The sequence below is a fragment of the Henckelia pumila genome, chromosome 4, assembly GCF_033568475.1.
Source record: "Henckelia pumila isolate YLH828 chromosome 4, ASM3356847v2, whole genome shotgun sequence".
In the NCBI taxonomy this organism is placed as follows: domain Eukaryota; kingdom Viridiplantae; phylum Streptophyta; class Magnoliopsida; order Lamiales; family Gesneriaceae; genus Henckelia; species Henckelia pumila.
In genome coordinates, this window is record NC_133123.1 from 100,740,067 (window position 1) to 100,765,901 (window position 25,835).

The window sequence follows — 25,835 nt, forward strand, 5'->3', positions numbered from 1 at the left end:
AGAGCAAAGGCTACATCCGGTCTGGTAGATATCATCCCATACATAATACTACCTATGGCTGATGCATATGGTATGTGTGTCATTTTCTCTATCTCTTCGTCAGTCTTGAGAGACATAGACTTGGATAGAGAAACTCTATGACACATAGGTAGATGTCCTCTCTTGGACTCATTTATAGAAAACCTTTTCAATATGGTGTTGATGTAGGTTGCTTGAGTGAGTCCTATCATTCTCTTAGATCTATCTCTATAGATCTGTATTCCTAGAATATAGGACGCCTCACCCAAATCCTTTATCGAGAATCTACCTGATAACCATATATTTGTTGACTGCTACATCCCTGCATCATTCCCAACGAGTAGGATGCCATCAACATAAAGTACTAAGAATGTCACAGCATCCTTAACTACTTTCTTGTATATGCATGGTTCCTCCGGGTTCTTGATGAAACCAAAATCCTTTATTTTTTCATCAAATTTCTGGTTCCAACTTCTTGATGCCTGTTTGAGACCATAAATTGATCTCTGAAGCTTGCATACCTTATGCTCGCTTCCCATGGATGTGAATCCCTCGGGCTGCATCATATAGATTTCTTCCTTAATGTTTCCATTAAGAAATGCAGTCTTCACATCCATTTGCCATATCTCAGAGTCATACCAAGCTGCTATGGCAATAAGGATTCTTATGGACTTGAACATTGCGACTGGTGAAAAGGTTTCATCATAGTCAACTCCTTGTCTTTGAGTATAACCTTTTGCGACCAATCGTGCCTTGTAGGTCAGTACCTTACCATCAGACCCAAGTTTTCTCTTGTACATCCATTTACACCCTATTGGAACAATTCCATCGGGAGGATCTACTAAAGACCAAACTTGGTTTGAATGCATCGAGTCTATTTCCGACTGCATAGCTTCAAGCCATAAATTCGAATCCGCATCAGAAATTTCTTCCTTGAAGTTTCTTGGATCACATCCAATGTGGGGTTCATTTTGATCCCCTTCAAGAAGTAGACCATATCGAATAGGAGGTCTAGAAGTCCTCTCGGATCTTCTAGAAAGAGGCGTGTCGTTTAATGGTTCCTGAGGTGTGGGATCGTTATTTTGTATCTCGGGTTCTTCTCGAATTTCTTCGAGTTCCATCATCTTGCCTTTCTTATCAAGTAAGAACTCCTTTTCCATGAAGGTGGCATTCCTCGAAACAAACACTTTTGTTTCAGTAGGATGATAGAAATAATATCCGATTGAATTCTTCGGATACCCTACAAAATAACATAAGGTGGATCGACTATCCAACTTATCTCCCACTGTCCGCTTCACATAAGCAGGACATCCCTAAATCCTTAAGTACGAATACTTAGGAGCTTTGCCATTCCATAACTCGTATGGAGTTTTATCCACTGCTTTAGTGTGGACATTGTTCAACAACAATACCGCCGTTTCAAGCGCATAGCCCCAAAACGAAGATGGGAGCTCAGTGAAGCTCATCATGGATCGAACCATGTCCAACAAAGTTCGATTGCAACGCTCCAAAACACCATTAAGCTGAGGTGTCATAGGAGGAGTCCACTGAGAGAGAATCCCATTCTCTTTTAGATAGTCCAAAAACTCGGTACTTAAATATTCTCCATCTCGATCCGATCGAAGTGCTTTAATACTTTACCTAGTTTATTTTCTACTTCAGCCTTGAATTCTTTGAACTTTTCAAATGATTCAGACTTATATTTCATCAAATATAAATACCCATACCTAGAATAATTATCAGTAAAGGTAATGAAGTAGGTGTGACCAAATTTAGTACCAATACTAAATGGACCGCAAACATCTGTATGGATCAAATCCAACAGATTTTGACTACGCTCAGGTTTTCCTTTGAAAGGAGATTTAGTAATTTTTCCTTTTAGGCAAGACTCACAAGTAGGTAGAGAGTTAATATCAAATATATCAAAAATACCCTCTCCCACTAGCTTTTTCATCCTCCTTGAGGAAATATGACCTAGCCTAGCATGCCAAAGGTTTGCCGGGTTTTGACTATCGTTTTTTTATTTGTTGTTGCCGGTTTATCAACATAAATAATTGGTACGTCTTTTAATTTTAAGTTATATAGATCATTTTCAAGTTTTCCATATCCAATCAAACATTAATTCTTGTAAATATTGCAAATCTCATTCACAAAATTGCAAGAAAAACCATCTCTATCAAGCATAGAAACAGAAATAATGTTTTTAACCAAATCTGGCACAAATAAAACATCTCTCAAAAATAACTTAAAATTGTTCTGCAAAACTAAATAAACGTCTCCCACAGCTTTGGCTTCAACTCTAGAACCATTTCCGAGCCTTAGCTGGGTCTCACCCATCCTAAGCTTACGAATTCTTGTCATCACCTGCAAATCATTGCAAATGTGAGATCCATATCCGGTATCCAATACCCAAGAAGTAGTATTAAGTGAAACATTTATTTCAATGTAAAACATACCCTTTGCAGTTCGCAACTGTGAGACCTCATTTCTAATCAACTAATATCAGACAACAAGCGATATGTAAACAAGAACCCAAAGTATTAATTTTTTTTTTAAAAGAAGGCTCGCGCGCCCGCGCTGAAATCAGCGCGCCCGTGCCTAAGGAAGCGCGCTCGCGCTTATACTGCGCAAAAACTAGCGCGCCCGTGCTCTAAGTAAGAGCGCCCGCGCCCATACCTCGCAAAGAGGCCGCGCGCCCGCGCCGTCCCCTCGCCCAGAGAAGTTAAGGCACTGAAATAAACTCAATCAAAACCTAAACACTTGCATTAAGAGTATTTGACATTCCAATAACAATACAAGATAGGTTTAGGGAAGAGAAACATTCAATTCGATAGTACCTACATCGTTTCTTGCTTACAAAACAAATACGAGAAGTTCGAATGACTAAACATGATCGCAAAACATAACTAGGTTACATGCTGATTCGACTTCTAAATGAGTCTCACTTCTATCTCTTGCTCTGGACGCTAACCAGGTCTATGCTGACTTGATCCTGCCCTTCTGTTGCCAAGTACACATACAAAACAAAGCAACAGCCGGATAACCGGTGAGAATGATAATCCCAGTAAAAGCAACATATCAAGTAATACAACAATAAACATGCTTCCAAGACAACAACAAAATCAATAACAATGTAATGAAATGCATGTCTTTAAACCGGGATATCAAATCTGATAAAAAAGGATTGCTGCAGTGCTTTTGGGATCCCAATGATGAGATCACGTGACGACTCACCGACTCTCCCAATCGAGGTGGTGCCACGTATCCCACTCCTTTAGACTTTGAGCAACTATAATGAGTATGCTAGCACTAGGCGCAACGACTACGTCCTAGGCCACTCGAATATAGCTCCCAAACGTCTAAAAAAAAAGGATGTTCTGCCCATCGAAACAATAGTGCTGGCTCAATATGAATGCATATGGAAACAAAAAGGAACCTGGCCATATAATTCATTCAAATAATCAACAAAATACAGGTTCCATAAACTAGAACCAGTATCAATGCAATATGTGATTTTAAGGGAAACTCGAGAACCAACTGTCCCGAGTATGCTATCCCGCTACGATGACTGTTTTTACCTTTCAACGTCGTAGATCCAACTCCGGACAAGCTACAACAAAAGATTGTATCAACAACTATAAAACCTAAACAACAAACAACGGTTCAAGGAAATCTCTTTACCGTTCTTCGTCCAACTCTCAACGAACAATGCTGCTAACACAGGGTTCGACAAACTCCAACGAATCTGTACGAATACAAGAGTTGATCAACAACCACGATCACTCACAAGCCAAGGCTTCAATCAATACAAAAACGATTCGAAAACCCAAAACTCAAACCGATGGCATAACGCCTATAAACTGATCAAACCGGAAACGCAGACAGCAGTTCAATACTGATATAACCTCATATCAAAGCCCAAAACAACAATAACAAAGCAAACCCATCAATCTCAAAATCCAAATTTTCGAAAATGGCTTCTAAAAATCATAACAAATCCGAACGTCGCTCTAATTCAAAACCGACAGATAATAAACGATCAGAACTCTGTCTAGAACAACATACTCGAATCTAGAACGATTCTAACAACATCTAAAAACTATAATGTATCCGATCATAGAAAAACTTATGATATAACGGAGCTCTCACTGCAGTGATCACTAATCTGCCTTCAGAAATAATTTTTAACGGACGGATCGAGCTCGGAATGAAATCACAAAGCTCAAAAGCTCAAAAGTGGCGTCTACAATGGAGGAGGCTTGCTTGAGGAAGGAGGAGAAGACTTTTCTCAATCAAATCCAAGTGTAGATAATATATAAAAATCAATATTTGCGTTTTAGTCCTTGAAAAATCCAATTTTTGCAAAAAGGACCCTGATCAAAATCAAGTCGGCTCGTGAACTCTGTAATCTCCGATTAACTCAAATAAACTCATTTAAGATAACAAAAAAATGGGGCGTTACAATTCTCCCCCACTAAGAAGAGATTTCGTCCTCGAAATCAACAAGAACCATAACTCATAAGATAAAATAAAGAACTAAAGACAGTAAGAAGAACTCACGTCATCCGAATAACTCCGGAAATCGCTGTCTCATGTCAGATTCTGTCTCCCAAGTTGCTTACTCGACGCCGTGACGGCTCCACTGCACTTTCACTAACGGGATCGACTTGGTTCTGAGTTGTTTCTCCTTCCGATCAAGGATCTGAATCGGTCGCTCAAAGTAGCTCAGAGTCTCGTCTAACTCGGCTTCATCATTCTGAAGAACATGAGAAGGATCTGGATGATACTTTCGCAGCATAGAGACGTGAAAAACGTCGTGAATACCAGATAAAGACGGAGGGAGTGCAAGTCTGTAGGCAAGATCTCCTTACCGAATCTCGGAGATAACTTCCCTCTCTTACCGAATCTGACAGTGCCTCTGAAAGGTGAAATCTTCAGAAAGACTCGGTCTCCCTGATCAAAACTCAGAGGTCTACGCCTGACATTCGCATACTTCGCCTGTCTATCTTGAGCTGACTTTATTCTGGTCTGAATGATCTTAACCTGCTCTGCCATATCTCTAAGCATCTCCGTTCCCAAATCTGGTGACTCGGACAATTCATCCCAAAACAACGGAGATCGGCACTTCTTACCATACAAAGCCTCAAAAGGCGTCATACCGATACTCTCTTGGAAGCTGTTGTTGTAAGAAAACTCGACAAGAGGCAAAGAACCCTGCCAACTAGTGCCAAAGTCTAGCACTACCGCTCGCAGCATATCCTCTAACGTCTGGATAGTCCGCTCTGACTGTCCATCGGTCTGAGGATGATAAGCTGTACTCAGATGCAATCGAGTACCAAGTGCCCCCTGAAGACTGTGCCAGAAGTGAGAAGTGAATCTAGGATCTCTGTCTGAAACGATCGACTTCGGCACACCATGCAGTCTCGCAACATTTATAACATACAACTCAGCCATCTGATCATGACAATACATCATCCTGTACGGAATAAAACACGCAGACTTCGTCAATTGGTCGATCACTACCCAAATGGCATCGCATCCTCGAACGGATCGTGGTAGCTTCGTGACGAAATCTATGGAAATGTGATTCCACTTCCATTCAGGAACAGATAGACTGTGCAAAAGACCTCCTGGTCGCTTCCGTTCTGCTTTCACCTGCTGACAATTCAAACACCGAGATACAAACCTCGCTACATCGCTCTTCATTCTCTTCCACCAAAACTGAATCTTCAGATCGTTGTACATCTTACGACCTCCAGGATGAATACTAAACCGACTTCAATGAGCCTCTCGAAGAATACGCTGCCTCAACTCCGAAATATCAGGCACAACAATACGGTTATTCACATACATTACATCATCTCTAACCTGGAATTCAGACTGATGCCCAGATCTGACTTTTTCTACTGAAACCTGAATGCTCGGTTCAGACTTCTGTGCTTCTCTGATTGCAACAAACAACTCCGGTTCGGCTTGAATAGCAAACACTCTGATAGTCTCCCTATCTGTTTTAAACTCTAAACCAGAAGTGCAACAATCATCGACCAACTGAGAAACACCAATAGTAGAAAGAGATAAAGAACATAGCTTTTGGCTCAAGGCATCTACAACTGCATTCGACTTTCCCGGATAATACTTGATTTCACAATCGAAATTCTTCAACAGATCTAACCATCTTCTCTGTCTCATATTTAGCTTGCCTGTGAAAACAAGTACTTAAGGCTCTTATGGTCAGAAAAGATCTCGAAAGACTCACCATAAAGATAGTGACGTCAGATCTTCAGAGCAAAGACGATCGAAGCTAGTTCAAGATCATGAACCGGATAACGAGTCTCGTGCGGTGTCAGCTGCCTCGATGCATACGCTATCACATGCTTATGCTGAATAAGAACACAACCCAAGCCTCGGTTAGAAGCATCACAATAGACAGTGAAACCTCCAGTACCCTTTGGAATAGAAAGAATTGGAGCACTGGTCAGTCTCCTCTTCAGATCAACAAAGCTAGCCTCACAATCTGGAGTCCAAACAAAAGGCGCATTCTTCTGAGTCAGCTGGGTAATAGGCTTGGCAATAGACGAGAAACCCTCGATGAAACGACGGTAATAACCAGCTAAACCCATGAAGCTTCGGATCTCCGGCACTGAAGTAGGTCTAGGCCAATTCATAACCGCTTCAATCTTGCTGGGATCGACAGAAATCCCATCTCCATAAATGATATGACCGAGAAAGACAACTCGATCTAACCAGAATTCACACTTAGACATCTTGGCAAACAAATGCTCAACTCGCAAAATCTGCAGTACGGTCCTCAAGTGCTCTGCATGGTCAGTACGGTTCTTCGAGTAGATTAGAATATCATCGATAAAGATAATGACGAACTCATCTAAATAACGCTGAAAGATACGGTTCATCAAACCCATAAAAACCACTGGAGCGTTAGTCAAACCGAACGGCATGACTATAAACTCAAAATGACCATACCTCGTTCTGAATGCGGTTTTAGGAACGTCTTCCTCTCGCACTCTCAACTGGTGATAACCTGACCTCAGATCAATCTTAGAGTAGACAGAAGAACCCTGCAGTTGATCAAAAAGGTCATCTATTCGGGGTAAAGGATACCTGTTCTTAACTGTATCCTGATTCAATTGGCGGTAGTCGATACAGAGCCGCATAGAACCATCCTTCTTCCGAACAAAAAGCACAGGAGCACCCCAAGGCGACACACTAGGTCTGATGTATCCCTTGGCAATTAAATCCTCAAGCTGCTCCTTCAACTCTCTCAATTCAACAAGTGCCATACGATAAGGAGCTTTTGAAATAGGTTGAGTACCTGGCACTAAGTCAATGCTGAATTCAACCTCTCGAATGGGTGGCAATCCAGGAACATCTTCCGGAAACACATCAGCAAAATCTCTAACCACTGGTAAGTCAACCAAAGCTGGGCTAGATTTCATTACATCAACCGCATAAACCAAAAATCCTTCTGCACCTCTCTGTAACAAATGAATCATAGATAACACTGAAATCAAAGGAATTCTAGATCGAGAACCCTTACCAAAGAATTTCCACTCGTCTGCCATTTCAGGTCTGAACCTGACAACTTTCAGAAAACAATCGACTGTTGCCCTGTACTTGGTTAAAGCATCTATACCGACAATACAATCAAAATCTGACAACCCAAGCACAATACAGTCGAATTCTAACAAATTCCCCTCAAAACAAAGTTCACAGTTCCTGACTAGTCTGACAGAAACAATTCCTCCACCCAAAGTTGAAGTAACAGCTACTACTGTAGGCAACAATTCAGTCGGCAAAGCATGCAATAACACTAATTTCTCAGAGATAAAGGAATGGGAAGCACCTGTATCTATCAAAACAAGAGCAGAATAACCGAAAATTGAACAGTTACCTCTATAACATCGTCAGGTGCTGCCTGAGCCTGATCCTCTGTCAAAGCAAAGACTCGTGCCTACTGTCTCGGAGGCTGGTTCGCACTAGAGTTACCTCCCTGTTTATTCTGCTGCTGAGGCTGGAAAGAGTGCACTGCAGAAGACTGAAAGAGTGGGTGCCCGGTGATCCAACTTGTGGCTAAGGGCTTTTATGACTCTATGTATAAACAATCTTTTGTTAAATATAATTTACACTTTTATAATGGCATTTACTTTATCTTTTATCATATTATTATGTTGTGACATACTATAAGATGTTTAGATGAAGACCTTAAATATACTATAGTGTATGTAAGATGTGGTGGCACATGGGGATGGTTATCATGAAACACATCTTATAGTCACTGTATATTCTAAACAGTTCCTAGCCGATTGAGCCGTCCGTTAATAAGGATAAGGATCGCTCGAGATTGAGACTAGCATTTGCGATGCCGAGTACCACGTTTCATTGGTATGGAACATAGAGATGTTCAAAGCATGCAAATGGATATTCATACGATGAATGATCGAACTACCTTATCCGGACTTTCCAAGTGGTTATCACTTATCGAGTGGATAAAGTCCGCGGTTTTGGTTGTACACCATTAGTCCTTACTACTTGAAACATCATTGAGACTCTATATGCTAGTACTGTATTTTGACTCGTTTACCAACTCTATTGGGGTCATCAGATGTCGGGATTGGGTACAGTTATGACACATATAGGAGTCGATGCTTTGTTGTCAAGGATTCACCACATACTTGCGAGTGTGGATATCCTATGCAATCTGAGAAGATATTAGTGTGACGAATCTCTGGCCAGAGTACATGATGTGTTTTAAGAAATGGTTTCTTAGTAGCACATGCGATGTCACTATTTGATCTTCAAGATGCATTGCATAGTTATCGAATCTCGAACGACTCTCGATTCACCAATAGTTGTTGATTCGATCGGGATATATGGATGAAGGGACTGTACTGTACGCTAACCAAAATCTATTGGTTCTTGCAGGCACTATCAGTGATACCTAGGGAATCATGGGGCGATGTTGCTAGGCGCTCTTACCATGATTCGATGGGCAAGTCAAAAATTGTTGTTCCGAGTCACAAGGAGTTGTGAGCCCACGGCTAGCTGTATCCCTGAACCATTGAGGGTCACACAAGTAATGGATTTCTAATTCCCGTTGAGATAGTTAAATTTAAAGAGTTAAATTTAATGAACAAAGAAGTAGGACTTCTTATATCATAGTAGAAGAGTAAGATTTCCTAAAATGACATAGGGATGGGCATTTTTGGAAATCACTGAATTCGGATTCAAAAAATTTATCTTGACTTTAAAAGATGCAGAAATGGTTTCTGTGCACATTGGTGAAATTGGTTTATCAATCTGAGTCACGATGAATTTTATATTAATTTCTGAATATGCAGGCTTTGCTTGTCAGGCTTTAACTTATGACTAATGGGCCCTAAGCTGTTAGCAGCCCACATTATAAATACGTTATTGCAGTGCAGAAATTAGACACAAGTCTCATAATTTTCGAACACTAGGGTTTTGAGACCTAGAGTGGCCGCCCCCCTCTCTGTGTTTTTCTCTCTGAAATCCAGTCTGTGAATTTCGAATTTGCAGTCTGGTTTAACGGATCAAATTCGTTAATTCTCTTCGTAGAAACTTCTGATAGATTTTCTAGTGCAATCTATCAGAGGGATTCGAATTCTGTTCGTGGACCTGATTGAAGAATTATTCGTCCATCAGTTCCTGGGATATACAACAAGAGCAGAGTTATCTGTTGGTGTCCATAATCTCGTTTCGAGATTCAAGGTAAAAATTTAATTGTTATTTAATTTTTACACGCACAATTTAATCGTAAAGTTTTGATACCCATGATATGGAATCGTTCCATATAAAATTTTAAAACTTCCGCTGCACCGGGTATCAATTCTGATTGATCTGAACACCATTTTCCAACAAAGACTGCCTCTTCGGTTGAGCTGCAGGTCAAGATGAACTTCCACTCTGAGCTCTATCTCTGTTACGCTGAGGGCACACCTTAGAGAAGTTTCCCGGTTGCTGACAGGTGTTACAATTACCGAATACTCCCACACACTGATCCGGTGAGTGTCTTCCCCCACACTTGCTGCAGTACATGGCTGAAGATCCAGAACTCTGTCCTAAACCGAATTGCTTCGAACCACTGGAACTAGAAGAACTGTTCCCCTGCCTCTTGAACTGTTTACCTCTTGCTTTGTACTGATCTTTTCTGCTTCCCCCACTATTTCCACCTTCATACCTTTGCTGCTGGTTCTGATGCTGCGGTGGCTGATTCTGATACTGAGATGGTGGGTTCTGATACTGCCTCTGTTGCTGAGGTGCTACCTGGTTACCTCTTTGCCTCCACAAGCCTTCTTCTGCTCCCTTTGCGTAATTCATGGCATCCGCAAAGTTGGTAGGCCTGTTGGTGTTTACCAACGTGAAGACGTCGGGGTTCAAACCATTGATGAACTGATCTGCCTTCGCTTCTTCATCTCCGGCAATTAGCGGTGCAAAACGCAACAGACTATCGAACTTAGCCACGTACTCTTCAATGTTCAGATTCTCTTGCCTCAAATTGGCAAACTCTGCTCCCTTATCTTTGCGATACGAGATAGGGAAAAACCGCTTATAAAACTTAGATTTAAATAGAGTCCAAGTAACTTTCGTACCTCTACTCTCCATTGATTTCTTTGTCATGATCCACCAGCTCTTAGCAACCCCACGTAGCTGATGAATGACTAACCTGATTCTGCGGTCATCTGTGTAATCAATGGAATTGAATAGTTGATCAATATCATCCAACCAACTCTCGCAGTCAACTGGATTTTCTGAACCCATCAATAATGGCGGATTGAACGACTGAAACCTCTTCATCAAGGTTTCCATAGGCGTTGCTGAAGCATCCAACTGATCAACTTCAGTGCTAGCTTGCTCAGTCGCAGGGATAACTAGCGGTGTGTTTCTGTTTATCACTCGACGAGGACCCATCTGATAATCAAAGGTTAGGACACGAGATATCTCAATCGCTACAATCAGTGCCCTTACAACCGCTTGGAATACCGGATACCAGTCGATAACAGAAACAGTTATATCTCAAGTAGATCATGCTTTATAAATTAAATCACATAACCATGTAATTCAATAATTCTCAATAATAAAGCATGCTCGCATGGAATTAAGTACACAGTTAAAATAATTCAAACACATGCGAGGAGCCAATACACGCAGACTCGATCTACCCGTTCACTCTAGTTCCACCAAGAATCTTAACTCTCTGATACCACTTAATGTGAGACCTCGTTTCTAATCAACTAATATCAGACAACAAGCGATATGTAAACAAGAACCCAAAGTATTTTTTTTTTTAAAAGGAGGCTCGCGCGCCCGCGCTGACATTTGCGCGCCCGCGCCTATGCCCCGCAAAACCCAGTGCGCCCGCGCCTAAGGAAGCGCGCTCGCGCTTATACTGCGCAAAAACTAGCGCGCCCGCGCTCTAAGTAAGAGCGCCCGCGCCCATACCTCGCAAAGAGGCCGGGCACCCACGCCGTCCCCTCGCCCAAAGAAGTTAAGGCACTGAAATAAACTCAATCAAAACCTAAACACTTGCATTAAGAGTATTTGACATTCCAATAACAATACAAGAAAGGTTTAGGGAAGAGAAACATTCAATTCGATAGTACCTACATCGTTTCTTGCTTACAAAACAAATACGAGAAGTTCAAATGACTAAACATGATCGCAAAACATAACTAGGTTGACATGCTGATTCGACTTCTAAACGAGTCTCACTTCTATCTCTTGCTCTGGATGCTAACCAGGTCTATGCTGACTTGATCTTGCCCTTCCTGTTTCCAGGTACACATAAAAAACAAAGCAACAGCCGGATAACCGTTGAGAATGATAATCCCAGTAAAAGCAACATATCAAGTAATACAATAATAAACATGCTTCCAAGACAACAACGAAATCAATAACAACGTAATGAAATGCATGTCTTTAAACCGGGATATCAAATCTGATAACAAAGGATTGCTGCAGTGATTTTGGGATCCCGAGGATGAGATCACGTGACGACTCACCGACTCTCCCAATCGAGGTGGTGCCACGTATCCCACTCCTCTAGACTTTGAGCGACTATAATGAGTATGCTAGCACTAGGCGCAACAACTACGTCCTAGGCCACTCGAATATAGCTCCCAAACGTCTAAAAAAAAAGGCTGTTCTGCCCATCGAAACAATAGTTCTGGCTCAATATGAATGCATATGAAAAAAAAAGGAACTTGGCCATATAATTCATTCAAATAATCAACAAAATACAGGTTCCATAAACTAGAACCAGTATCAATGCAATATGTGATTTTAAGGGAAACTCGAGAACCAACTGTCCCGAGTATGCTATCCCACTACGATGACTGTTATTACCTTTCAACGTCGTAGATCCAACTCCGGACAAGCTACAACAAAAGATTGTATCAACAACTATACAACCTAAACAACAAACAACGGTTCAAGGAAATCTCTTTACCATTCTTCGTCCAACTCTCGACGAAAAATGTGAAAGAGTGGGTGCTCGGTTAGCCAACTTGTGGCTAAGGGCTTTTATGACTCTATGTAAAACAATCTTTTGTTTAATATAATTTACACTTTTATAATGGCATTGACTTTATCTTTCAACATAATGTTATATTATGATATACTATTGTTGTTTTGATAAAGACCTTGAATATACTATAGTGTATGTAAGATGTGGTAGCACATGGGGATGGCTATCATGAAACACATCTTATATTCACTGTATATTCTAAACTGTTCCTAGTCAATTGAGCCGTCCGCAAATAAGGATAAGGATCGCTCGAGATTGAGACTAGCATTTGCGATGTCGAGTACCACGTTTCATTGGTATGGAACATAGAGATGTTCAAAGCATGCAAATGGATATTCATATGATGAATGATCGAACTACCCTATTCGGACTTTCCAAGTGGTTATCACTTATTGAGTGGATAAAGTCCACGGTTTTGGTTGTACACCATTAGTCCTTATTACTTGAAACATCATTGAGACTCTATATGCTAGTACTGTACTTTGACTCGTTTACCGACTCTATTGGGGTCATCAGGTGTCGGGATTGGGTACAGTTACGACACATATAGGAGTCGATGCTTTGTTGTCAAGGATTTACCACATACTTGCGAGTGTGGATATCCTATGCGATCTGAGGAGATATTAGTGTGACGAATCTCTGGCCAGAGTACATGATGTGTTTTAGGTTAATGGGTTTTCCTAGTAACACATGCGATGTCACTATTTGATCTCCAAGATGTAATGCATAGTTATCGATCTCGAACGACTCTCGATATACCAATGGTTGTTGATTCGATCGGGATATATGGATGAAGGGACCGTACTGTACGCTAACCAAAATCTACTGGTTCTTGCAGGCACTATCAGTAATACCTAGGGAATCATGGGGCGATGTTTCTAGTCGCTCTTACCATGATTCGATGGGTAAGTCAGAAATTGTTGTTCCGAGTCACAAGGAGTTGTGAGCCCACGGCTAGCTGTATTCCTGAACCATTGAGGGTTACACAAGTAATGGATTACTAAAACCCGCAGAGATAGTTAAATTTAAAGAGTTAAATTTAATGAAAGAGAAGTTGGACTTCTTAACTAAAGGGAGTGGGATTTTCTAAAATGACATAGGGATGGGCATTTTTGGAAATCATTGAATTCGGATTCAGAAAAATTATCTTGACTCTAAAAGATGCAGAAATGGTTTCTGTGCACGTTGGTGAAATCAGTTTATCAATCGGAGTCACGATGAATTTTATATTAATTTCTATAACAACAGGCTTGACTTGTTGGGCTTAAGTTATGGATTGTGGGCTTTAAGGAGTTAGAGTCCTGATACAATTATAACTAGAAATTATCTATAAATAGAGGTGTTGGGTTCGAAAATTAGACACATTGAATACTGAAATTTTTGAAATTCACTCTATACTATTCAAGAGGATTTTTCGAAAATTCCTCTGTCCCTTTTGGAGAAAATTCGACTTGTGATTTTTGTGAAAAATTACAAATCGAATTAACAGATCATATCTGTTTATTCTCTACGTAAAACTTCTGATTGATTTCTAGTGCAGTCAATCAAAGGGTTTTTGTTTTTCATTCGTGGACCTAATTCCGGAGTTAGATCGTGACTGTCATCGGTTCCCGGGATTTACAAGAAGAGCAGATTAAATTCTGTTGGAGTCCACGATTAAGTCTTTGCTTGACGAGGTAAAAATTTAACTGTGTTTTTATTTTTACTTGAAAAAATTTAATCGTAAAAGTTTTGATACCCATATATGGAATCGTTCCATATAATAAAATAAAATTTTTAAACTTCCGCTGCACCGGGTATCAATTCTTAATTGATCTGAACACGTTTTCCAACAGTGGTATCAGAGCCAAGTTGCTCAGATCAAACGATTAAATTAATCGATTGTACAAAATTTTTAAGCCTTGGTTTTTTAAACAAAACGAAAATTTTAAAATTGAATTTTAATGGGCAAATCGGGCAGCGAGTCCATCTTTGCCCAAGGCAGCGACGGGCTGCCCTGCCCGGGCCCTTTTTTGGGGCGCGGTCCCGGGCATCCCGGAAAAATTATTTTTAATTTTTAATTAAAATTTTAATTTTGTTGAAATTCTAGTTTTTAATCCGATCGAAAATTGTTTTTGATTGGTTCACGAGGCATCGGATCGAATTGTTCGAGTCCGAAAATTTTAAAATTGATTTTTGGATAAATTTGAATTTTTGGAAAATTTATAAATTTTATCCGTTAAATTAAATTTTATAAAATTAATTAATTTGGTACAATTGATGATAAGATATGATCTTATTGATGGAAAAGATAAAATATGATTTTATCTTTTAAATTATGATGCCTATGCATGTTTATCCAATTATTTAATTATTGAATTAATTATTGGATAAAGGATGATCGATTGTCATGACCAATATTATCTTATTATTGTTGGGTTTTATTAATGGGCTTGGTTTATAGCCCAATATAATTGTCATATGTAATAAAAGTGGGTCTGGTTTATGGCCCGTTCCCACCCCTAAAAATGTATCCCATATTTGTCATCGAAATTTAATGTAAATTTATTAGACTTAGTGGGAGACAAAGATTTGAAGACAAGGTGGGCCCAGCAGACAATGAAGACCGAAGAAATGTAAATTGGAAGCTCAATGTAATAGGATTGCATTGCATACTTACATATCACCTAGGATTGGACTTAGACTCGTGATTGGCAACCACGAGTTGATTAGTAAATGGGATCGATCATCCTTAAATAATATATGATATTATTGATGTATGCATGTTTAGACTTAATTGTATGAATCCCGCAAGCATACATAAATTGCATGATGAGACAAATTTTCAAAATTAAAAATCCCTCATTTTAAATATGATTTAAAATTGATATCAAGATTAATAAAAAGGGAATTTAAATATTGTTTAAATATTCCTACCTTCCATCAACGATCAATGTATGAGATGCTACCTGCGGATACGGTCCGGCTCATATTATGGGAGGGGCCCGTTTGTCGGAAAGCTGTACATTGGATTGACACATGTTGTAAGTTGGGTGGAACTCCCATGGGATTGGCTCATATTATTGGGGGATCCACATGGCGACCGTCCATCACAACTTAATATTGACGGGTCATCTTGACATGTCACAATAAATGGCGTCATATTATTGGGCCCTTATTGGACATGAGATAAATACATGGGGGTTACTTTGGAAGTAATTGGGCTCTACCTTTGGAAAATTATGGTTGTCTGATATTATTCGGGACTATGATTTGCCAATTGGACTCCATGTTCCCACTAAGGAAAGGGTTTCCCGTTTTTACTAGAGGGTAGTGAAATCGTTAAAATAGTGGGAGTATAATTCATAAAATTAAAATTCGCCATATTTTATGTCTTAGTAAATTAATTAAACAAATCATTGATTATTGTCTGTTTCCTTTTCAGTATTTCATTACGATGAATTCGCAAAATCCACTATACTCAATTCTTGAACAAATCAAATTGACTGGCGCAAACTATACTGAATGGTTCTGTAAGTTGAAAATTATTCTTACTTCGGAAAAAGCTTTCTATGTGTTAGAGAAGCCGCCTCCGAAGGAAGCCCCGGCTAATACAAGTCCGGAAGAGTTGGCCAAACTTGATTTATGGTGGGACCATGATATCAAGGCCAAATGCTACATGCAGGCTTTGATTTCTGATGAGCTTCAAAGGAGATTCGAGGATGCCGTGAATGCTGCTGACATTCACAAGAACCTCAAGGAACTCTTTGGAGCTCAGTCAAGGTCGGAGAGGCATGCCACCGTCAGAGAGCTCATGACGAGCCGCATGCAAGATGGGACTTCGGTTCGTGAGCATGGGGTGCGCATGATTGGGCTCATTGAAAAGTTGGTAACACTCGACTTGACTTTGGAGCATGAACTTAGCGCGGACTTGTTGCTTCTATCACTTCCTTCATCGTTTGACGGTTTTGTGATGAACTTCAATATGATCAAGATAGAGGCCACCCTTGAAGAGATAGTCAATATGCTTGTCACACATGAAGCCACACTAAAGAAGGATAAACCGGTACTCTTGGTTGGCTCCTCTTCTAACTCTAAGAAAGGACCAAGTGGAAAGGGTAAAAAACGTTCTGCCCCGCCCAAGAAGATTGTACCAAATAAGAAGGGAAAGGCCAAGGCTTCAATTGGGATAAAAGATGAAAACGTTTGTCATTACTGCAAGAAACCCGGTCATTGGAAACGTAACTGCAAGGAATACCTCGAACAGTTGCGAACTGCAAAGGGTATGTTTTACATTGAAATAAATATTTCGCTTAATACTTCTTCTTGGGTATTGGATACCGGATGTAGATCTCACATTTGCAATGATTTGCATGTGATGACAAGAAGTCGTAAGCTAAGGATGGGTGAGACCCAGCTAAGGCTCGGGAATGGTTCTAAAGTCGAAGCCAAAGCTATAGGAGACATTTATTTAGTTTTGCAGAACAATTTTAAGTTATTTTTGAGAGATGTTTTATATGTTCCGGATTTGGTCAAAAACATTATATCTATTTCTATGCTTGATAGAGATTGTTTTTCTTGCAATTTTGTGAATGAGATTTGCAATATTTACAAGAATGAATGTTTGATTGAAAATGGACAACTTGAAAACGATCTATATAGCTTAAAATTAAAAGACGTTCCAATTAATTATGTTGATAAACCGGTAAAAACAATTAAAAGGAAAAACGATAGTCAAAACCCGGCAAACCTTTGGCATGCTAGGCTAGGTCATATTTCCTCAAGGAGGATGAACAAGCTAGTGGGAGAGGGCATGTTTGATATGTCTGATATTAACTCTCTATCTACTTGTGAGACCTGCCTAAAGGGAAAAATGACTAAATCTCCTTTCAAAAGGAAACCTAAGCGTAGTCAAAATCTGTTGGATTTAATCCATACAGATTTTTGCGGTCCATTTAGGATTGGTACTAAATGTGGCAACACCTACTTCATTACCTTTACTGATGATCATTCTAGGTATGGGTATTTATATTTAATGAAATATAAGTCTGAAGCATTTGAAAGTCAAAGAATTCAAGGCTGAAGTAGATAAAAAAACTAGGTAAAAGTATTAAGGCACTTCAATCGGATCGAGGTGGAGAATACTAAAGTACCGAGTTTTTGGACTATCTAAAAGAGAATGGGATTCTCTCTCAGTGGACTCCTCCTATGACACCTCAGCTTAATGGTGTTTCGGAGCGTCGCAATCGAACTTTGTTGGACATGGTTCGATCCATGATGAGCTTCACTGAGCTCCCACCTTCGTTTTGGGGCTACGCGCTTGAAACGGCGGTATTGTTGTTAAACAACATCCACACTAAAGCAGTACATAAAACACCATACGAGTTATGGAATGGCAAAGCTCCTAAGTATTCGTACTTGAGGATTTGGGGATGTCCTGCTTACGTGAAGCAGACAGTGGGAGATAAGTTGGATAGTCGATCCACCTTATGTTATTTTGTAGGGTATCCGAAGAATTCAATCGGATATTATTTCTATCATCCTGCTGAAACAAAAGTGTTTGTTTCAAGGAATGCCACCTTCTTGGAGAAGGAGTTCTTATTGGATAAGAAAGGCAAGATGATGGAACTCGAAGAAATTCAAGAAGAACCCGAGATACAAAATAGCGATCCTACACCTCAAGAATCATCACAAGACACGCCTATTACTAGGAGATCCGAGAGGACTTCTAGGCCTCCTATAAGATATGGTCTTCTTCTTGAAGGGGATCAAAGTGGACCCGACATTGGATATGATCCAAGAAACTTCAAGGAAGAAATTTCTGATGCGGATTCGAATTTGTGGCTTGAAGCTATGCAATCGGAAATAGACTCGATGCATTCTAACCAAGTTTGGTCTTTAGTAGATCCTCCCGATGGAATTGTTCCAATTGGGTGCAAATGGATCTACAAGAGAAAGCTTGGGCCTGATGGAAAGGTATTGACCTATAAGGCACGATTGGTGGCAAAAGGTTATACTCAAAGACAAGGAGTTGACTATGATGAAACTTTTTCACCAGTCGCAATGTTCAAGTCCATAAGAATCCTTATTGCCATAGCAGCAAGGTATGACTATGAGATATGGCAAATGGATGTAAAGACTGCATTTCTTAATGGAAACATTAAGGAAGAGATCTATATGATGCAGCCTGAGGGATACACATCCATGGGAAGCGAGCATAAGGTATGCAAGCTTCAGAGATCAATCTATGGTCTCAAACAAGCATCAAGAAGTTGGAACCAGAAATTTGATGAAACGATATAAGATTTTGGTTTTATCAAGAACCCGCAGGAATCATGCGTGTACAAGAAAGTAGTTAAGAATGCGGTAACATTCTTAGTACTTTATGTTGATGACATCCTACTAATGGGGAATGATGTAGGGATGTTGCAGTCAACAAAGATATGGTTATCAGGTAGATTCTCGATGAAGGATTAAGGTGAGGCATCCTATATTCTAGGAATGCAGATCTATAGAGATAGATCTAAAAGAATGATAGGACTCACTCAATCAACCTACATCAACACCATATTGAAAAGGTTTTCAATGGATGGGTCCAAGAGAGGAAATCTACCTATGTGTTATGGAGTTTCTCTATCCGAGTCTATGTGTCCCAAGACTGACGAAGAGATAGATAAGATGACACACGTGCCATATGCGTCAGCCATAGGTAGTATCATGTATGGGATGATATCTACCAGACCGGATGTGGCCTATGCTCTGAGCGTCACGAGCAGATACCAAGCTAATCCCAGTCAAATGCATTGGAAAGTCGTGAAGGATATTCTTAAGTACTTGCGAAGGACTAAGAATTTATTCATGGTTTATGGAGGGAGAGAATTGAAGTTGGAAGGCTATACCGACTCTAGCTTCCAATGTGACGTGGATGACTCGAAATCAACCTCTGGATTTGTATTCGTGCTCAATGGCGGTGCTGTCTCTTGGAAGAGTTCCAAGCAGGACACCACAGCGGATTCCACCACTGAGGCAGAATACATTGCAGCATCAGCTGCTGCTAAAGAGGCGGTTTGGATAAGGAAATTCATCCAAGAGTTGGGTGTAATTCCTGAAGCTGTTGGTCCAGTCCCGGTGTACTGTGACAACACAGGTGCCGTTGCTCAGGCAAAGGAACCAAGGTCTCATCAGAAGTCCAAACACGTACTGAGGAAATACCACATCATCCGAGAGATCGTGGAAAGAGGAGACATCAGTGTCGAGAGAGTGGCCTCTATTGACAATTTCGCTGATCCGCTTACTAATCCCTTGCCAGGACCATTGTTTGACAAACATCGCGAAGCAATGGGATTATGTAGTATGACTAGTTGGCTTTAGGGCAAGTGGGAGATTGAAAGAGTGGGTGCCCGGTTAGCCAACTTGTGGCTAAGGGCTTTTATGACTCTATGTAAAATAATCTTTTGTTTAATATAATTTACACTTTTATAATGGCATTGACTTTATCTTTCTTCATAATGTTATATTATGATATACTATTGTTGTTTTGATAAAGACCTTGAATATACTATAGTGTATGTAAGATGTGGTAGCACATGGGGATGGCTATCATGAAACACATCTTATAGTCACTATTTATTCTAAACTATTCCTAGTCAATTGAGCCGTCCGCAAATAAGGATAAGGATCGCTCGAGATTGAGACTAGCATTTGCGATACCGAGTACCACGTTTCATTGGTATGGAACATAGAGATGTTCAAAGCATGCAAATGGATATTCATATGATGAATGATCGAACTACCCTATTCGGACTTTCCAAGTGGTTATCACTTATCGAGTGGATAAAGTCCGCGGTTTTGGTTGTACACCATTAGTCCTTATTACTTGAAACATCATAGAGACTCTATATGTTAGTACTGTACTTTGACTCGTTTACCGACTCTATTGAAAGAGTGGGTGCCCAGTGAGCCAACTTGTGGCTATGGGCTTTGATGACTCTTTGTACAAACAATCTTTTGTTTAATATTATTTACACTTTTATTAATGGCAATGAATTTATCTTTCTTCATATTGTTATATTGTGATATACTATTGTTGTTTTGATAAAGACCTTGAATGTACTATAGTGTATGTAAGATGTGGTAGAACATGGAGATGTCTATCATGAAACATGTCTTATAGTCACTGTATATTCTAAAACCGTTCCTAGTCGATTGAGCCGTCCGAGAATAAGGATAAGGATCGCTCGAGTTTGAGACTAGCATTTGCGATGCGGAGTACCACGTTTCATTGGTAGGGAACATGGAGATGTTCGAAGCATGCAAATGGATATTCATAGGATGAATAATCGAACTACCCTATCCGGACTTTCCAAGTGGTTATCACTTATCGAGTGGATAAAGTCCGCGGTTTTGGTTGTACACCATTAGTCCTTACGACTTGAAACATCATGGAGACTCTATATGCTAGTACTGTGCTTTGACTCGTTTACCGACTCTATGGGAGTCATCAGGTGTCGGGATTGGGTACAGTTACAACACATATAGGAGTCGATGCATTGTTGTCAAGGATTCACCACATACTTGCGAGTGTGGATATCCTATGCGATCTGAGGAGATATTAGTGTGACAAATCTCTGGCCAGAGTACTTGATGTGATTTAAGAAATGGTTTCTTAGTAGCACATGCGATGTCACTAATTTGATCTTCAAGATGTATTGCATAGTTATCGAATCTTGACCGACTCTCGATATACCAATGGTTGTTGATTCGATCGGGATATATGGATGAAGGGACCGTACTGTACGCTAACCAAAATCTACTGGTTCTTGTAGGCACTATCAGTGATACCTAGGGAATCATGGGGCGATGTTGCTAGGCGCTTTACCATGATTCGTTGGGCAAGTCGGAAATCGTTGTTCCGAGTCACAAGGAGTTGTGAGCCCACGGCTAGCTGTATCCCTGAACCATTGAGGGTCACACAGTGTAATGGAGTTTTAATCCCCGTTGAGATAGTTAAATTTAAAGAGTTAAATTTAATGAATAAAGAAGTTGGACTTCTTAAATAAGAGTAAGGGAGTAGGATTTCCTAAAATGACATAGGGATGGACATTTTTGGAAATCACTGAATTCGGATTCAGGAAAATTTATCTTGACTTTAAAATATGCAGAAATGGTTTCTGTGCACATTGGTGAAATCGGTTCATCAATCGGAGTCACGATGAATTTTATATTAATTTCTGAACATGCGGGCTTTGCCTGTCGGGCCTCAACTTATGACTAATGGGCCCTAAGGTGTTAGTGGCCTGCATTATAAATAAGTTATTGCAGTACAGAAATTACACACAACAGCTCATTATTCTGAGAGGAAAAAAAAATCGAACCCTAGCTCTCTCAAAGAATTTTCGGCCGTCCCCCTCCTGCTCTGCCCGAGAAAATTTCGGTCTGTGATTTTGAATCGCAGTCAGGAATAACGAATCAGATTCGTTTAATCTCTTCGCAGAAAACTTCTGACAGATTTTCTAGTGCAATCTGTCAGAGGGATTTAAACCTCATTCGTGGACCTGATTGAAGGAGTTCATCGGTTCCAGGGAGAGACAACAAGAGCAGAGAAATCTGTTGGAGTCCAATAATCTCGCTTCGAGATTGAAGGTAAAATTTAATAATTGTTATTTAATTTTACACACACTAATAATTTAATCGTTGAACGGTTGATACCCACACTATGGAATTGTTCCATAATAAAATTTTAAACTTCCGCTGCACCGGGTATCAATCGTGATTGATCTGAACGCCAGTTTTTTCCAACAGTGGTATCAGAGCCAGGTTTGCTCAGATCAAACGATTAAATTAATCGATTGTACAAAAATTTTTGAGTCTCGGTTTTTGAAACAAAATAAATATTTGTAAATAAAAAAAAAAAAAAAAATTTCGGGGCAAAACCCGGGCAGCGATTGGATTGCTGCCCGGTGGGGCAGCAATTGTTGCTGCCCAGGGCGGCGCACGGCGCCGCCCAAAGGGGGCGCACGGCGCCGCCCACGGCGGCGCACGGCGTCGCCCAGGGGGCGGCGCTCAGCACCGCCAGTGCAGCGCTGGGCGCTGCCCAGGGCGGCGCACGGCGCCGCCCAGGGGCGGCGCCAGGCGCCGCCAGGGCAGCAACCGTTGCTGCCCTAAAGGGGCAGCCGGGCTGCCCCGGCCCGCGCCCACGGGTGCGGGCCGGCCCGGGAGTGTCCCGTGCGGCCCGCGGGAAAAATTAAATTTTTTATTTAAAATTAATTTTAATGTGTTAAAATTTTATTTTTGGTCCGGTCAAAAATTGTTTTTGATTGGTTCACGAGATTTCGGATCGAATTGTTCGAGTCCGTAAATTTTAAAATTGATTTTTGGATAAATTTGAATTTTTGGAAAATTTTAATATTTTATCCTTAAATTGAATTTTGAAATCAATTATTTTTGGTACAATTGATGATAAGATTTGATCTTATGAATATATTAAATAAAATATGATTTTATCTATAAAATTGGATTTTGTAGATAAAATATGATTTTATTTGATAAAGAGATAAAATATGATTTTATATGTAAAATGAGATTTTATATATAAAATATAATTTTATCCTGTTTAAATTTGAAATGCAACTGCATGTTATCCAATAAATTAATTTTGAATTAAATGTTATTGGATAAGGATGATCGATTGCCATGACCAATTTTGTAGGTGTATGTTAGGAATTTACATTTGTTTTATTGTTGTTGGTTTTATTAATGGGCCTGGTTTATGGCCCGATATGAATGTCATATGTAATAAAAGTGGGCTTGGTTTATGGCCCGTTCCCACCCCCTAAAAATGTATCCCCTACTTGTCATTGTTATTTATTGTAAATACATTAGATTTAGTGGGAGATCAAGATTTGAAGATGGTGGGCCCAGCAGACAATAAAGACGAAGAAATGTAAATTGGAAGCTAATGTAATAGGATTGCATTGCATACTGCATATTACCTAGGATTGGACTAAGACTCGTGATTGGCAACCACAGGTCAATTAGAAATGGAATCGATCATCCTATATAATATATGATATTATGATTGTATGCATGTTTTAGACATAATTGCGTGAATCCGGCAAGCATGCAATAAAATGATTATGATGAGACAAATTTTTTATAATTAAAATCCCTCATTTTAAATATGATTTAAAATTGATATCAAGATAAATAAAGGAAATTTAAATTTGTTTAAATGTTCCTACCTTCCATCAACGGTCAATGTATGTGATGCTACCCGCGGATACGGTCCGGCTCATATTATTGGGGGGGCCCGTCCGTCGGAAAGCTGTACATTGGATCGACAAATGTTGTAAGTTGGGTGGAACTCCCATGGGATCGGCTCATATTATTGGGGGATCCACATGGCGACCGTCCATCACAACTTAATATTGATGGGTCATCTTGACATGTCACTTTAAACGACGTCATATTATTGGGCCCTTATTGGACATGAGGTAAATACATGGAGGTTGCTTTGGAAGCAATTGGGCTCTACCTTTTGAGAATTATGGTTGGCTGATATTATTCGGGACCATAAGTTTGTCAATTGGACTCCATGTTCTCACTAAGGAAAAGTTTCCCGTTTTCACTAGAGGGTGGTGAAATCGTTAAAATAGTGGGAGTGAGATTCATAAAATTAAATTCGCCTATTTTATGTCTTAGTAAATTGCTTAAACAATCATTGATATATGTCTGTTTTTCATTTCAGTATTTCATACAATGAATTCGCGAAATCCATTATTCTCGATCCTCGAACAAAACAAGTTGACTGGCGCCAACTATACGGAATGGTTCCGGAAGTTGAAGATTGTCTTGACTTCGGAGAAAATGCTCTACGTGTTAGAGAAAGCACCTCCGAAGGAAGCACCAGCTGATGTAAGTCCGGAGGAATTGGCCAAACTTGATGCATGGTGGGACCATGACATCAAGACCAAATGCTATATGCAAGCCTCGATGTCTGATGAACTCCAGAGGCGATTTGAGGACACCGTGAATGCTGCTGACATTCACGCTCAACTCAAGGAACTTTTTGGGGCTCAATCGAGGGCTGAAAGGTTCGCTACTGTTAAGGAGCTGATGACGTGTCGCATGCGTGAAGGGACTTCGGTCTCTGATCATGGGGTACGAGTGATTTGGCTCATACAAAAGTTAGCGACCCTTGATTTGGTGTTGGAGCATGAACTCAACGTGGATTTACTGCTTCTGTCTCTTCCTTCTTCGTTTGATGGATTTGTGATAAATTTTAATATGAACAAGATAGAGGCCACCCTTGAAGAGATGGTCAATATGCTCGTTACATATGAATCCACACTTAAGAAGGATAAGCCAGCTTTCTTGGTGGGCTCCTCATCTTCTGCTAAGAAGGGGCCAAGTATGAAGGGCAAGAAACGTTCTGCCCCACCCAAGAAAGTCGAGCCCGAGAAGAAGCACAAGACAAAGGCTTCAAACAATGCAAAATCCAAGGATGTTTGCCATTACTGCAAGAAGCCGGGTCATTGGAAGCGCAACTGCAAGGAATATCTAGAGCAGTTGGGAACTGCAAAGGGTATGTTCTATATTGAAATAAACATTTCACTTAATACAACTTCTTGGGTATTGGATACCGGATGTGGATCTCACATTTGCAATGATTTGCAGGTGATGACAAGAAGTCGCAGGCTTAGAATGGGTGAGACCCAGCTGAGGCTCGGGAATGGTTCCAGAGTTGAAGCTACGGCCATTGGAGATGTTTGTTTAACTTTGCAGAATGGTTTTAAGTTATTTTTAAGAGATGTTTTATTTGTTCCGGATTTAATTAAAAACATTATTTCTGTTTCTATGCTAGATAGAGATGGTTATTCTTGCAATTTTGTGGATGGGATTTGCAATATTTACAAGAATGAATGTTTGATTGGAAATGGACAACTTGAAAACGATCTATACAACTTAAAACTAAAAGACGTTCCAATAAATTATATTGATAAACCGGCGACAACAAACAAAAGGAAAATCGATAGTCAAAACCCAGCAAACCTTTGGCACGCTAGACTAGGTCATATTTCCTCAAGGAGGATGAACAAGCTAGTAGGAGAGGGCATGTTTGATATGTCTGATATTAACTCTCTACCTACTTGTGAATCCTGCCTAAAAGGAAAAATGACTAAATCTCCTTTTAAGGGGAAACCTGAGCGTAGTCAAAATCTGTTGGATTTGATCCATACAGATGTTTGTGGACCATTTAGAGTTGGGACTCAATATG